The sequence below is a fragment of the Mus caroli genome, unplaced genomic scaffold (assembly GCF_978045245.1).
Source record: "Mus caroli unplaced genomic scaffold, Mus_caroli_1 scaffold_6, whole genome shotgun sequence".
NCBI lineage: Eukaryota > Metazoa > Chordata > Mammalia > Rodentia > Muridae > Mus > Mus caroli.
Window position 1 is genome coordinate 37,929,289 of NW_028227261.1, and position 14,010 is coordinate 37,943,298.

Below are 14,010 nucleotides of genomic sequence, written 5' to 3' on the forward strand. Positions count from 1 at the left end.
TATTTTCATGGTGTCTTCTCAGACCCTGTCTTCCTCATCTTGACCTGAAATTCTTTTCTGTCTCCTCCACTGCCTGATATAACCTTCCTCCCTATTCTGTCTTCTGTCAGCCATTGTGTGACCAAGATTCATTGACAAGGCACACAATAAGTGGTAAGAATTGCTGGTATAGTGACAGACAAATAGACCAATGGAATAGAATTGAAGACCCAGAAATGAACCCACACACCTATGGTCACTTGATCTTCGACAAGGGAGCTAAAACCATCCAGTGGAAGAAAGACAGCATTTTCAACAAATGGTGCTGGCACAACTGGTTGTTAACATGTAGAAGAATGCGAATCGATCCATTCCTATCTCCTTGTACTAAGGTCAGTGGATCTAAGTGGATCAAGGAACTTCACATAAAACCAGAGACACTGAAACTTATAGAGGACAAAGTGGTGAAAAGCCTTGAAGATATGGGCACAGGGGAAAAATTCTTGAATAGAACAGCAATGGCTTGTGCTGTAAGATCGAGAATTGACAAGTGGGACCTCATGAAACTGCAAAGCTTCTGCAAGGCAAAAGACACCATCAATAAGACAAAAAAAACACCAACAAATTGGGAAAGGATCTTCACCTATCCTAAATCAGATAAGGGACTAATATCCAATATATATAAAGAACTCAAGAAGGTGGACTCCAGAAAGTCAAATAACCCCATTAAAAAATGGGGCTCAGAACTGAACAAAGAATTCTCACCTGAGGAATACCGAATGGCAGAGAAGCACCTGAAAAATGTTCAACATCCTTAATCATCAGGGAAATGCAAATCAAAACAACCCTGAGATTCCACCTCACACCAGTCAGAATGGCTAAGATCAAAAATTCAGGTGACAGCAGATGCTGGCGAGGATGTGGAGAAAGAAGAACACTCCTCCATTGTTGGTGGGATTGCAAGCTTGTACAACCACTCTGGAAATCAGTCTGGCGGTTCCTCAGAAAATTGGACATAGTACTACCGGAGGATCCAGCAATACCTCTCCTGGGTATATATCCAGAAGATGTCCCAACCTGTAAAAAGGACACATGCTCCACTATGTTCATAGCAGCCCTATTTATAATAGCCAGAAGCTGGAAAGAACCCAGATGTCCCTCAACAGAGGAATGGATACAGAAATTATGGTACATTTACACAATGGAGTACTACTCAGCTATTAAAAAGAATGAATTTATGAAATTCCTAGCCAAATGGATGGACCTGGAGGACATCATCTTGAGTGAGGTAACACAATCACAAAAGAACTCACACAATATGTATTCACTGATAAGTGGATATTAGCCCAAAACTTAGGATACCCAAGATATAAGATACAATTTGCTAAACGCATGAAACTCAAGAAGAATGAAGACCAAAGTGTGGACACTGTGCCCCTTCTTAGAATTGGGAACAAAACACCCAGGGAAGGAGTTACAGAGACAAAGTTTGGAGCTGTGATGAAAGGATGGACCATTTAGAGACTGCCGTATCCAGGGATCCATCCCATAATCAGCTTCTAAATGCTGACACCATTGCATACACTAGCAAGATTTTGCTGAAAGGACCCAAATATAGCTGTCTCTTGTGAGACGATGCCGGGGCCTAGCAAACACAGGAGTGGATGCTCACAGTCAGCTATTGGATGTATCACAGGGCTCCCAATGGAGAAGCTAGAGAAAGTACCCAAGGAGCTAAAGGGATCTGCAACCCTATTGTTGGAACAACATGATGTACTTACCAGAACCCCGGAGCTCTTGTCTCTAGCTGCATATGTATCGAAAGATGGCCTAGTCGGCCATCACTGGAAAGAGAGGCCCATTGGACTTGCAAACTTTATATGCCCCAATATAGGGGAATGCCAGGGCCAAAAGAATGGGAATGGGTGGGTAGGGAAATGGGGGGCGCTATGGGGGACTTTTGGGATAGCATTGGAAATGTAATTGAGGAAAATATGTAATAAAAAAAAAAAAGAATTGCTTACACAAACTTGAGACAGGAGATTCTCTGGATTTATACAAGGTAGGAGAGCAGAGAAATCAGCATTTGAATAATACAATGGTAAACTTTCACAAGGTACAAAAACATTATACATATAAAACACAAATTGGGAAAACCTTTTGAAGTACTCATCTTCTGAAATAAGCCAATTCTTTTGTGGTCCATTAATGAGGCATTGTCATCTGGGGGCCAATTAGGGAGTCCCTGGTTGTAAGAGGTAAGGATCTGCTGGCTTCACATTTCTCAAAGCTCACCATTTTCTCCTTCAGGCCTGTGGCCTGGTGCAGAATGAAACTTCTTAAGTTTGACTTCTCCTTCATGCTGACCTCTGGATAATCTCAGGACTACTGTGGATCAGGTCCAGCTCAAGCTGCAGGAGAGATTTTTGGTTACAGCCCAAGTCCAGTCATTTGCTTGAACTCATACAATTAAACATGTGTTTAATTGTGTCAATAGACACGACAAAGTCTGTCTCACCCAAGAGGCAATTGACCAGGCCCTGGAGTTGGTTCCACCATTCACTAGCTGAGTGACCTTTTGTCAAGTTGCTCATGTCTTCCGGGTTCTTGTCCATTATCTGGGCATGAGCAGGTACAGAAATGTTAGACTCTCTCTTGTTGATGCTGTCATTAAAAATACTAGGGTGTGAAGTCCCTAGGAGCAGCCATGAGGCTGTACCATGTATGCCTTCTTTTTTGAGTTCTCACTCTGTAGAGGAATTTTAATTTTAGCATCCAAATATCGTCAAGGACTGTGTGACCCACTTGGAATGAAACTTGTTTAATCTCTTTGCCTACAATAAAGACAAGCCCTTAGTGCACATCTTTAATTCCTAACACTGAAGGTAAAGTTAGTTTGTAGATGGATGCAACCATGTTTGAAATTGATGTCTAGCTGAGTGGCAGACAAATGATGAATCAGGGAAAGATTTGACAGAATGTGTCAGAGATAGGATATGCCCAACTCACAGCACAGGAAAGAGACTTGCTAGACCAGTGGGGGAAGTTGGGGGAGAGAGAGAGAAAGAGAGAGAGGCAGAGTTAAAGGGAGACAGTTTTCCTAGGACATTTTACAGAGACAGCTTAGAGGTAAAGTCAGAATGAGCCAGAGAATGAGAAGGAGCTGAAGATTAGAACAGGCTGCCAGACTTAGTTTGAGACCAAGCAGAGCAATTCAGCATGAAGCTGAGACAATCAAGGTTCAATCATTTGGGCCAGAACAACTGAATTATTAGTCAGCCAGAGTTCAGAAAGAGATTGAAAAGTGAGTGTGTTCGGCAGCAAACCCCTGACATGACAATTTCATCTGAGGAAATAAAAATGATATGTACAGTTTTATCACTCAGAATGATATAACATGTCCCTTCTTCTAAATTTTTCTCTTTTGTCTCTTTCTTTTTCAGGATCCCAAATATCCTTTCTGTGAGAGTTGGACCTTTTGCACTCTATCAAGTGCCATTCCTTTTTTGTTTTTGTTTGTTTGTTTGTTTGTTTTTGGGGGTGGCAGGATTTCTCTGTGCAACCCTGGCTGTCCTAGAACTCACTCTGTAGATCAGGCTGGCCTGGAACTCAGAGATCCTCCTGCCTTTGCCTCCCAAGTGCTGGAATTAAAGTAACATTCCTATCATGTGACTGCTGCCATGTTGTATATCTCCATGTCTTTTTTTTTAAGCTTCTGATTTTTTTGTTTGTTTAATAAATATTTGCGTATACCGGAAGCCATTCTTTCTGTCCTGAGTTTGATTATGGACTTCTTATGTATCTACTGTTTTCTTTTCATCCCAAATCTTGCTCTTCCTTCCCATACCCCACCCCACCTCCACCCCACCCCACCCCACCTTGGACACATCAGTTAAGTAACATGTTTCTTCATGGAAAAATCCAGGGCTGAAACTTGTTTTCTAGCTGCTATGGCAAATCTCCCCTTACCTAGGTCACAAATAGGGTTTTTAGCATTAAAATTCAGGACATGGCTTAAATGAATGTTAAGAAAAACATCGACCAAACTATGTAATAGCTATTAGCTCCTGGCTGGATTCTTTTCAAGATGGGAGTTTCATCCACAGCTGCCTCCCCCATCTGTAGGGGCTCAGTGAGCTCTAACATGCTGAGAATGGTACGCTCATACTTCATTGCTTCCCTAAAATATATACCAGTAAAAGGACACAGGGATCAAAGCTCTGAATACAAACTGGACTTCCCCAGCATGGATCCTGAAGTTAGTGATGGACTTCCTGGTTCTGTGCACTCTGACAAGCTGTGGTTTCTGTTTTAACTGTTGAAGAATAGAAAAAGCTGTTTCAAGACAAGCTCTGGCAAGATGGTGAAGAAAGGATATATAACTGCCAGGTTGCTGAGTGGGCAAGAAGCTGCCAGTGAGCTGAGAGCCAACAACTGATTCAGCATATTAGTAGGCTGGTTTGCATACTTGAGCATTAGTCCAGCAGGTTGAAACTAGGTAACAAACTAAAATAACTCATGCCTCAGTAACATGTTTAGCCATCATTTGAGTTTTAAAATGAGCCAAAAAGCACAATAGAATTATTTCTGCCTTCTATCAATCATTTGTTTTCTTTTCCCCTGCTTTTAATTTTTTATTTTCAATGGAAGATTATATTATCTTATACCCAATATTCCCAAAATTTGACTAGAAAAATTGTAGAAATTATCAATAATTTTAGCAAAGTGTTATGATACATAATTGACTTACAAAATTTACCAGTCTTAATACATGTGAGTAACAAGCACGCTGAGAAAGACATCATGGACATGCTCCTCTTCCCAGTTTCTCAAATCAAATAAAATATTTAGAATATACATAACAAAAGAGGTAAAAATTTTCCATAATGAAAACTTCAAATGTGTAAAGAAAGAGATTATGAAACATACTAGAATTTGAAGGCCTCCCAAGCATATAGCGTGGTAGAATTAACATTGTGAAAAAAGACCTTCCTACCAAAACAATTTACTGATTCAATGAAATCACAGTCAACGTCCTCATCTCATTCTTCACATAAATAGAAAATCTTCAATTTGATACGGAACAACAAAAGACCCAGATGAGCCTATTAGTCCTGGATAAGTGTTTGTTTCTATGCATTCTGCTCATTTTAAGTGCTAAGTGCATCTGTCTATGACTCCAACTTTCATACATCTGTTGCTATTGAGTTGATTTTGTTCAATATTAGAATGACTGCTTCAGCTTATTTCTTGGGACCATTTTCTTGGAAAATTGTTTTCCAACCTTTTACTCTGAGGTAGTGGCTGTCTTTGTCAGTGAGGTGCGTTTCCTGCTTGCAGAAAAATACTGGGTCCTAACTCCGTATCTAGTCTGTTTGTGTCTTTTTATTGGGGAGTAGAGTCCATTGATTTTAAGATTATTAAGTAAAGCTGGGTGGTGGTGGCACACACCTTTAATCCCAGCACTTGGGAGGCAACGGAAGGCAGATTTCTGAGTTTGAGGACAGCCTGATCTACAAAGTGAGTTCCAGGACAGCCAGGGCTACACAGAGAAACCCTGTCTCAAAAAAAAACAAAAAAACAAAAAAACAAAAAAAAAAAAACAACAAACCAAAACAAACCAACAAGATTATTAAGTAAAAGAGATTGCTACTTCATGTTATTTTTGTTCTTAGAGGTGGAATTATTTTTGTGTGGCTATCTTCTTTTGGGTTTGTTGAAAGATTACTTTCTTGCTTTTTCTAGGTTGTAGTTTCCCTCCTTGTGTTGGTGTTTTCCATCTATTATTTTTTTGTAGGGCTGGATTTGTGTAAATTTGGTTTTGTCATGGAATATCTTGGTCTCTATCTATGGTAATTGAGAGTTTTGCTGGGTATAGTAGCCTAGGTTGGCATTTGTGTTCTCTTAGGGTCTGTATGACATCTGCCCAGGATCTTCTAGCTTTCATAGTCTCTTGTGAGAAGTCTTGTGTAATTCTGATAGGTCTATCTTTATATATTACTTGACCTTTTTCCCTCACTGCTTTTAACATTCTTTTCTTTAGTGCATTTGTTGTTCTGAATATTATATATCGGGAAGAATTTCTTTTCTGGTCCAGTGTATTTGGAGTTCTGCAGGCTTCTTGTATGTTCATGGGCATCTCTTTCTTTAGGTTGGGGAAGTTCTCTTCTATAATTTTGTTGAAGATATTTACTGGCCCTTTAAGTTGGGAATCTTTGCTCTCTTCTATAATTATTATCCTTAGGTTTGGTCTTCTCATTGTGTCCTGGATTTCCTGGATGTTTTGTGTTAGGATCTTTTGCATTTTGCATTTCTTTGACTTTTGTTTCAATGTTTTCTATGGTATCTTCTGCACCTGAGAGTCTCTCTTCCATCTCTTGTATTCTGTTGCTGATGCTCACATCTATGGTTCCAGATTTCTTTCCTAGGGTTTCTATCTCCAGCGTTGCCTCACTTTGGGTTTTCTTTATTGTGTCTACTCCCCTTTTTATGTCTTGGATGATTTTATTCAATTCCATCACCTATTTGGTTGTGTTTTCCTGCAATTCTTTAAGGGATTAATGTCTTATACCTGTTTAGCAGTGTTCTCCTGTATTTCTTTAAGTGAGTTATTAATGCCCCTCTTAAAATCTTCTACCACCATCATGATATATGATTTTAAATCTTAGTCTTGCTTTTCGGGTGTGTTGGTGTATCCAGGACTCGCTGTGGTAGTTGTACTGGGTTCTGATGATGCCCAGTGTTCTTGGTTTCTGTTAGTAAGACACTTACAATTGCCTTTCGCCATTTGGTGATCTATGGTGTTAATGTTCTAGCTGTCTCTGGCTGGAGCTTAATGCTCCTGTGATTCTTTTAGGCTCTGTCAGCACTCCTGGTAGTCCAACTCTTACTTGAGCCGCAGTGGTCAGAGCACTATCTGCAGGCAAGTTCTCCTCTTGCAGGGCAGGTGTCTGGAAGTCTGGAGCTCTGATCCACCTCTTGAGTCCTGGAGTCAGACCCCTCCTTGTAGGCAGACTCTCCTCTGACAAGGAAGGTGCACAGGGATCCGAATCTCAGCTCTGCCTTCTGACTGAGGATGAAGGCCTGAAGGGACTCTTTCGATGAAGCTCTGTTGCTTCTTTCACCCACAGTCCAGTGATCACAAGGTCCTGGGTGTGCTAGGGGTCCTGTGTAGTGGAGAATCCTCTGGTGCCCTTGATGCCCTCGGCCGGGTTCACACAGAAGATGGTGGGGCTGGCCCCTACCAGAAAGGATCCCATCTTCTGGTTGGGTGGGGTTCCTTTGTCCCTGTTCCTGCTGGCACAAGACCCTCCGAGATTCTTTGGAGCTGATGTTGCATTCCACTCACCTGTGATCCCGAGTTGATCCTGAGGTCCTGCGGTGTGGAAAGTCCTCTGGGGTTTTTGGGAGCCTCCACTGGGTTCAGTTGAAAGATGGCAGGGCTGGCCCCAACTGGAACAGATCAGTGCCTTTGTTTTATGTGAGCAACATTGTGCATTTGATCCAACATACAACTTAATAACTAGAGACACCATTCTTAAAAGAGAACATGTAACATTGATAAAATGACTACCACAGTTCAACAGAAACTGTTATATTAGTGGCTCTACATCCAAAGGCATCCTTGGAGGCTCACTTTTATCAGTGGTAGATTGCAAGTCACCTTGTGTAGTCAGGCTCAGATCCATCCATCTATAACTGAAGGGAAGGAATAGTGGATAAAACCTACCACACGTAATCTTCTCAATAGTGATCAGCCTCTCTTTGCACACATACTTTTCCAATGAAAGCATTGTGGTCCATCCTGACACCAAGATGTTGGGATTTGTTTTACTTCCCCAGAGAAGCAATGAATGTCATGTGACAGTGGTGTGGTGTGTACACTCCCGGTAAAGAGAAGTGGGAAAGTAAGAGTTTGCAGCCTGCTGCACTTTACCAGAAGCCAACCTCATACATGTAAGCCAGCAGGAAACATGTCGTTAGTGATGTTGTGATAGACACAGTAGAGGCTGATGTGCTGTAGGCTAAGTAATGCAGCACAGGATGTCATTATTAAAATTAAAGCAATGGTGTGTGGAACAGAAGGGGTGAAAGCCAGACACCAAAGTTTATGTCTATATTCAATGTAGTCTATGCTGAAGTCTTCATTGTGTGGTTAAATGGAATTTAAGGGGTCTGCATTTCATCAAGGATGTCCTAGCTTTTGCTGCAAGTGACATGCTGCATATGAGGACAAGTATCCTCTGTGATGGCTGATGCTGGGTCTTTTCTACACTGAGGTGGTGAGTATCAGCTCCAGAGTAGCTGTTGACTGGCTAATTAGCAAATTCTTCAAGGGCTTGAGCTCTTCTTTCCATAATGATGTGTCCCTTCTGATTGTCTTCTTTAGCCATGTTTTCTTTAGTGGGGGGGGGGCACTGAATAAAAACCATTCATAGTTAATATTTAATATTTATTCATATGTTTATATCAAGAGAAGGTTTTACACATCCCATGCTGCTTGGAATTTTCAATGTACCTAAAAATAGCCTTGAATTTCAGATCTTCCAGTCTCCACCTCCAAGTTACTATGATTATGTGCTTATGACACAAGACCTGCTGATATTTCAGCTTCTGAACAATGTCCTTTGTATCACGGAGGTCTCAGTTTGGTAAAAATCCATCTTGACCACTTTTACCTCTGTCTCTTGGAATATAGTCCACATGTCATTACCTGATGCATGCTCATAAAATATTCTACTATATTTTAGATGTTTCACTCACATATTGATTCATTTTGTGTACAGTATGTGGCCAGGGTTCAACTTCATCATTTTGTGTAGGGATGTACATTTTCTTATCATTGCTTCTTGACAACAATACTTGTCTCATTGAGTGATATTTATACCCTTGATTCTTATTGGTTGACAATACACTTCAGTGCCTATGTTGATATGACTAACATAATGCTATCCTATTGTAACTATATTTCATGTTTGCTTACAGTTATCCATCTTCTATCCCCCCCCCCATATCCATCACATCTGCCTTGCCCACATATCTAAGATTTTCATGTCCTCGACTATAGGACAGATGTATTGACCAAAATATTGTCAAGATATGTCTAAAATGCCTGCAAGTCTCTTCAGGAAAAAGCCATTCAAGGTTCCTCTGACCATCGTCTAACCATGATCTATGTCAATGGGTTTTGCTTTTAAAAACTGTACCTCTGAATTTGAGCATCAGGAGGTTCTTCAGAGGCTCAAGCCCACTCTTGGTCTGACCATCAATAAAAAGGCCTTACAACTTTTAATTGCTTAACCAACATTGTTGTCAATAATACTCTGGTGTGTGTCATTACAAGATCTGTAGTGTTATATTGAGTTTACAAAATGCCATGTGAACATTTTGCTGATGCCGTTCCTGCGTGGTTGCCATGCCTTTGAAACTGGAAATCAGGAAGGAGCACTTCAATCTTCTTCTCTCAAGATTGTTTGCCTCTTTTGAGGTGCTTGCAACTTCCATTGACATTTGGATTTGGCAATTTCAAAAAAGTGGGAACTAGGAGTATGATAGAGTTACATAGAATTTTTAGGGAACTTCAGGATGTGTTGGCATCTTAATGATAGGCTTTCTAGTATTGAAGAAACCAGAAGGCATTACATGACCATATATTATCATTGCCCATGATGAGTTAGGTGTAATTTATCATATAAGGTCCCAAAGCTGGTACATAGAGGTGTGTATCACAGAATGCCAGTGTACAAACACAGTTAACTCTAACAGTCATTGTAAACCCAGGGAGACTGCTACAGAAAGATGCCCAAGTGGCTTACTGATGCTACATCTCCTCCACAGTCTGAACTCTCTATGGTCAGTTCTGTACAGTGAATTGAGGAGAGGCACAAACTCATGCTGGTTACAGAACATTCTGTATGATGTGCCCACTGCACCTGAAAGTAGATAGCTTGAGCTTTGAGTTGTGTGTCTTGGATTTGCCTGAGAACAGTCTTGAAGAGAAAGCCTTTCAGGGGACAGAACACTGTGCAGGACATTTTGGTGTCTCTTTGTTTTGGAGGGATAAAGGGCTAACAGGTGAGGGTTAATATTGACTACTTCACTCTGGTCTATGGGTTGGTTATATGGTCATGGATGTCTACAGAGCACAACTGGAAAATGGTGTAAATGAGTATGGGGAGTGAGATATAGACAGTCTTCTTAGAAGTCGATGGATGAGGGCGCATAGGCTCAGTAGTGATTTACTATGGTTATTCTGCTATCTTGAAATGTGTAAAACTGCCTTCCTGGATCTCTATGCCCATAGCTAAGTGCAGCTCCCAGACCTCCCCAGAGGAAGATTTTTTTGTGTGTGTGTGCAATGGTTGCTGGTTAACACAGAAAATCTAGTAGTCAAAGGGTAGAGAAATGCTGTGGAGTGTTCTGTCACAGTGGTAGATTTTTGTCACCTTCCACCAAAAGCTAACAGACTATTGTAAAGAAAGAGTGTAAGAGCCAGAGGTTGTAAAAGACTAAGGCAAAGCAATGTATTTTGGACACTACAGGACTCTGTACTCATATCTCACAGCAGCTGTGGTTGCTTGCACAAGACTTACTCAACAATTCACTGTGGTCCCTTGATTCACTAGTCTTAACTGATCTGCTCTAGACAATTGATAAGTTTTAGGGGATTAAGAGTCAGATTTCTTCAGAGAAATGTCCCCTGTCATATTGTCAAGTTCTAATGTATGGCCCTACAATCATGCTAGTTGGCCAGCACAAATTAGACCAAGTGGAGTTTTAAAAAGTCCTCGAGGCAGGAGGCAGTTGTGGGTGGGTACTGGTGAACTTAGGGAAGAATTGGCATTAAATAGATCCAGTTACCTTGTAATGTGCATGAAATACTCATGAAAGATGACAGTCAGTACCAAAAAAGGAAAATAATGTGAACATGTTCTCTCACGTAGAAATGTTCTTCAACAGGACAGGGTTTGAAAATTCCAGGGATGGGATGATATTTTCTGCAGACACCTGCCATCCTCCTTCCCCGGTCATCCTTTCATGGCTGGCCATGGCTATCTTCACTCTTGACCTAACTGCATTCAGAATCACTGTAGAAAAATGCCTCTGGGGCAGTTTATGAGACTTTTCCTGAAATGGTTAACTGATGAGGACTGACCCATCCTGATTGTGGGTGTCATCATCTGTTCCAGAGAGATAAAAGGCTGTGATGGCAGAGTGGACCCATGGCAACTAGACCAGGATGCTAAGGGCTGACATCTTGTACCCCAACAATGAGTGTACACTAAGAATGATGATGGACTTGTAAACTTCTGCTCCTAGTGGTACTGTTCTTCCATCAAAGCAACAACTCCTGAAATTATCCAAACAGTGTTAATAACTGGGGGCAAAGTATTCCCATTCTTTAGACCATGTGGACATCTAAACCACCATAGCAACCCAGGTATAGGGTCCTAGACAATCTGAAAAGGAGAATGTGGCCTGAGCATTGGAATATGTCTGTCTGTTTCCTGGCTGAGGGTGCAATGTAACCAGCTGAAGTCTCTATATCTGGGGTCAAGTGTTGTGATAGGAAGAAGAAGCAAAGCAGAATAGCTAAAGGGATTGCTTGTTTCACTTAGCTGCCTAAGTGTATTATATGAACTTTCTATGCTTAAAAAAATTTGTTGGGTGTGGCTGGAAAAAAGCCACCAGGTACCAGTGGCAGGCACCCGTAATATGAGTAAAAATGGTGGAAAGATAGGGAATATGGAGCTGTAGAGGTGAGGCAGGAGAGAATGTGAAGCCCAGGGGTTTGTACACTGTGGAAAAGAAACAGAAAGTGATCGACAGCTGTGAAGAACAGGAGATAGAGGAAGCCTGTGCAACCACCCAAGGCTATTATGACATCTAGACTCAGACTTCTGGGGACCATATCCAGGTCAATGGTCTTATCACAGATAGATATTATCACGGACCCATATTACCACAAAAGCCCATGGGGATGTCCAAGCACTGCTCTGAGCTAGCCCTGCCCCATGCTGGTCATCAAACTTGGGAGAGCTGTTCCTGCCCCTTTGACTTGGGCATCCTGGGAGAGCTGGGTCTGGGTGGGTGGGTTCATGAGAGGTGCCCTGATGACAGGAGTGGGAGAATGCAGCCCTGTCCCCTAATGGGCAGCACAGTAGAGCTTGCCATGGTGACAGGGATGTGGGTGAGCCTCCACAAAGGGCCCGAACATGGGAGATCTGGCCCCAGCCTTATCCTGCCCTACTGTGCCATAAACACAGGAAAGATGCCCTCCCTTGCCCCTCTCTCCTTTCCCAGCCTGTGGGACAAGGAGAGCTGTTCCCAAGGTCATGAGAGCAGGAGAGTGATCCCTACACCTCACCTGGGAAGCAGAGTAGATCTGGCCCTGGTGGGATAGGTCCAGGAGAGCTGGCAGGCCCAGGCCCAAATCCTGAGATGTGAGTTGGGCTTCTTCAACATCTCTTTTCTCAGGTCTCTTCGACAAGCCCAAAAGTATAGTGAATGAATCACAAATATTGGGCATTAGATTGTTGGCATTGTTAGAGCTTGATGTTATCTCATGTGCATTATGGTTATACCTTGTATGTTCACACTTGAAATAAAAAAGATTCTTTATTTTGATATTGCCAAGTACACAGATAAGATACTTTAAACTTTTAAAGAGGAGACAGTGGAATTGTATAAAAAAAAATAAATAAAAAACTGAATATTTTAAAAGTAAGACCTCTTAAGATATTCAAATATAGAAGGCAAAGGAACATTTCATATTTCAATATATTTTTCTTGTAATTTCTATATAGATATATAATCTTGAGAAATAGACAGGTAAAGGCTAAAGAATTTGGGCCACAGCTGTGAGCACCAAATGCTAAATATCAGAGATTGGGATATTCCTATCTTATGACAATGACCAATTTAAGACGTATGGCAAAGGGTCTCTCCTCCTATAAGTCAGGATAACAGATAATGACTTATGAATGTATGTCTAATAGCCTTCTTTTGGCTAACACTGCTAAGCTGTAGCTATTTTGGCAAACTGAGTCACACAAGAAACTGATATATTGTTGGATCTTCCAGTAGTACTGAAGAGTAAAATATAAAATAATGACTGCCCTGAGAACATGGGCCCCGGCCCCAGGCCAGATGGCCTAATTCCCCGGAACTTTTGGGAAAAACAACCACAAAATGTTTCAATGTCCCAGGTGCCTTGAAGTAAATATCCGTCCCTAGACTTCCCTTATTTCCTCTCCGATCCTCCCCCTAGGTTCTGGTTTTTGCCTTTATAAGCCTGCTGGAAAATAGGGTTGGGGTCAGACTCCTCTACCCCTGCGTGGTTTATGTGTCTCGACCTCAGCATGCTGGTTTGTGTGCCATTAAAACCTCGTGTGTTTGCCGCAAGTTTGACTATTGTGGCTTTCTGGGCTCGCGATCCCTGAGACTTGAGTGAGGGTCTCCCTTCGGGGGTCCTACAGTACTATGTCCAATTTTCTGAGGAACCACAAAACTGATTTCCAGAGTGGTTGTACCAGCTTGCAATCCCACCAGCAATGGAGGAGTGTTCCTCTTTCTCCACATTCTTGTCAGCATCTGCTGTCACCTAATTTTTGATCTTAGCCATTCTGACTGGTGTGAGGTGGAATCTCAGGGTTGGCCTGCTCTATGCAGAATAAAAAGGTGTTTTATGCCTATAAAAGATAATTATTGTTTATATACAAAACACTCAGGATTATAATATGACCGTATTTTAAAAATCACAAAAGGGAGACCTAAGTTGAAATAAATGATTGGCCCCCATTCTCATTTGCCGGTTTCTCCTAGATAGAGGAACTATTAACTATTAACTATTGTAAGCCATCACAGGGGCCTTGATTCTTGTGTTCCTTTCTGGGCACCAAAAACTTGATGATTATTTGTTCCCAGTTAAATAGGTATCCATAACAGACACAGCATGCACAACTGGGTCTAGTGGTTCCTGTGTTTCAGCACCAATGTAGTATTACAAATGTGGCTCATGTCTGGAAAGAC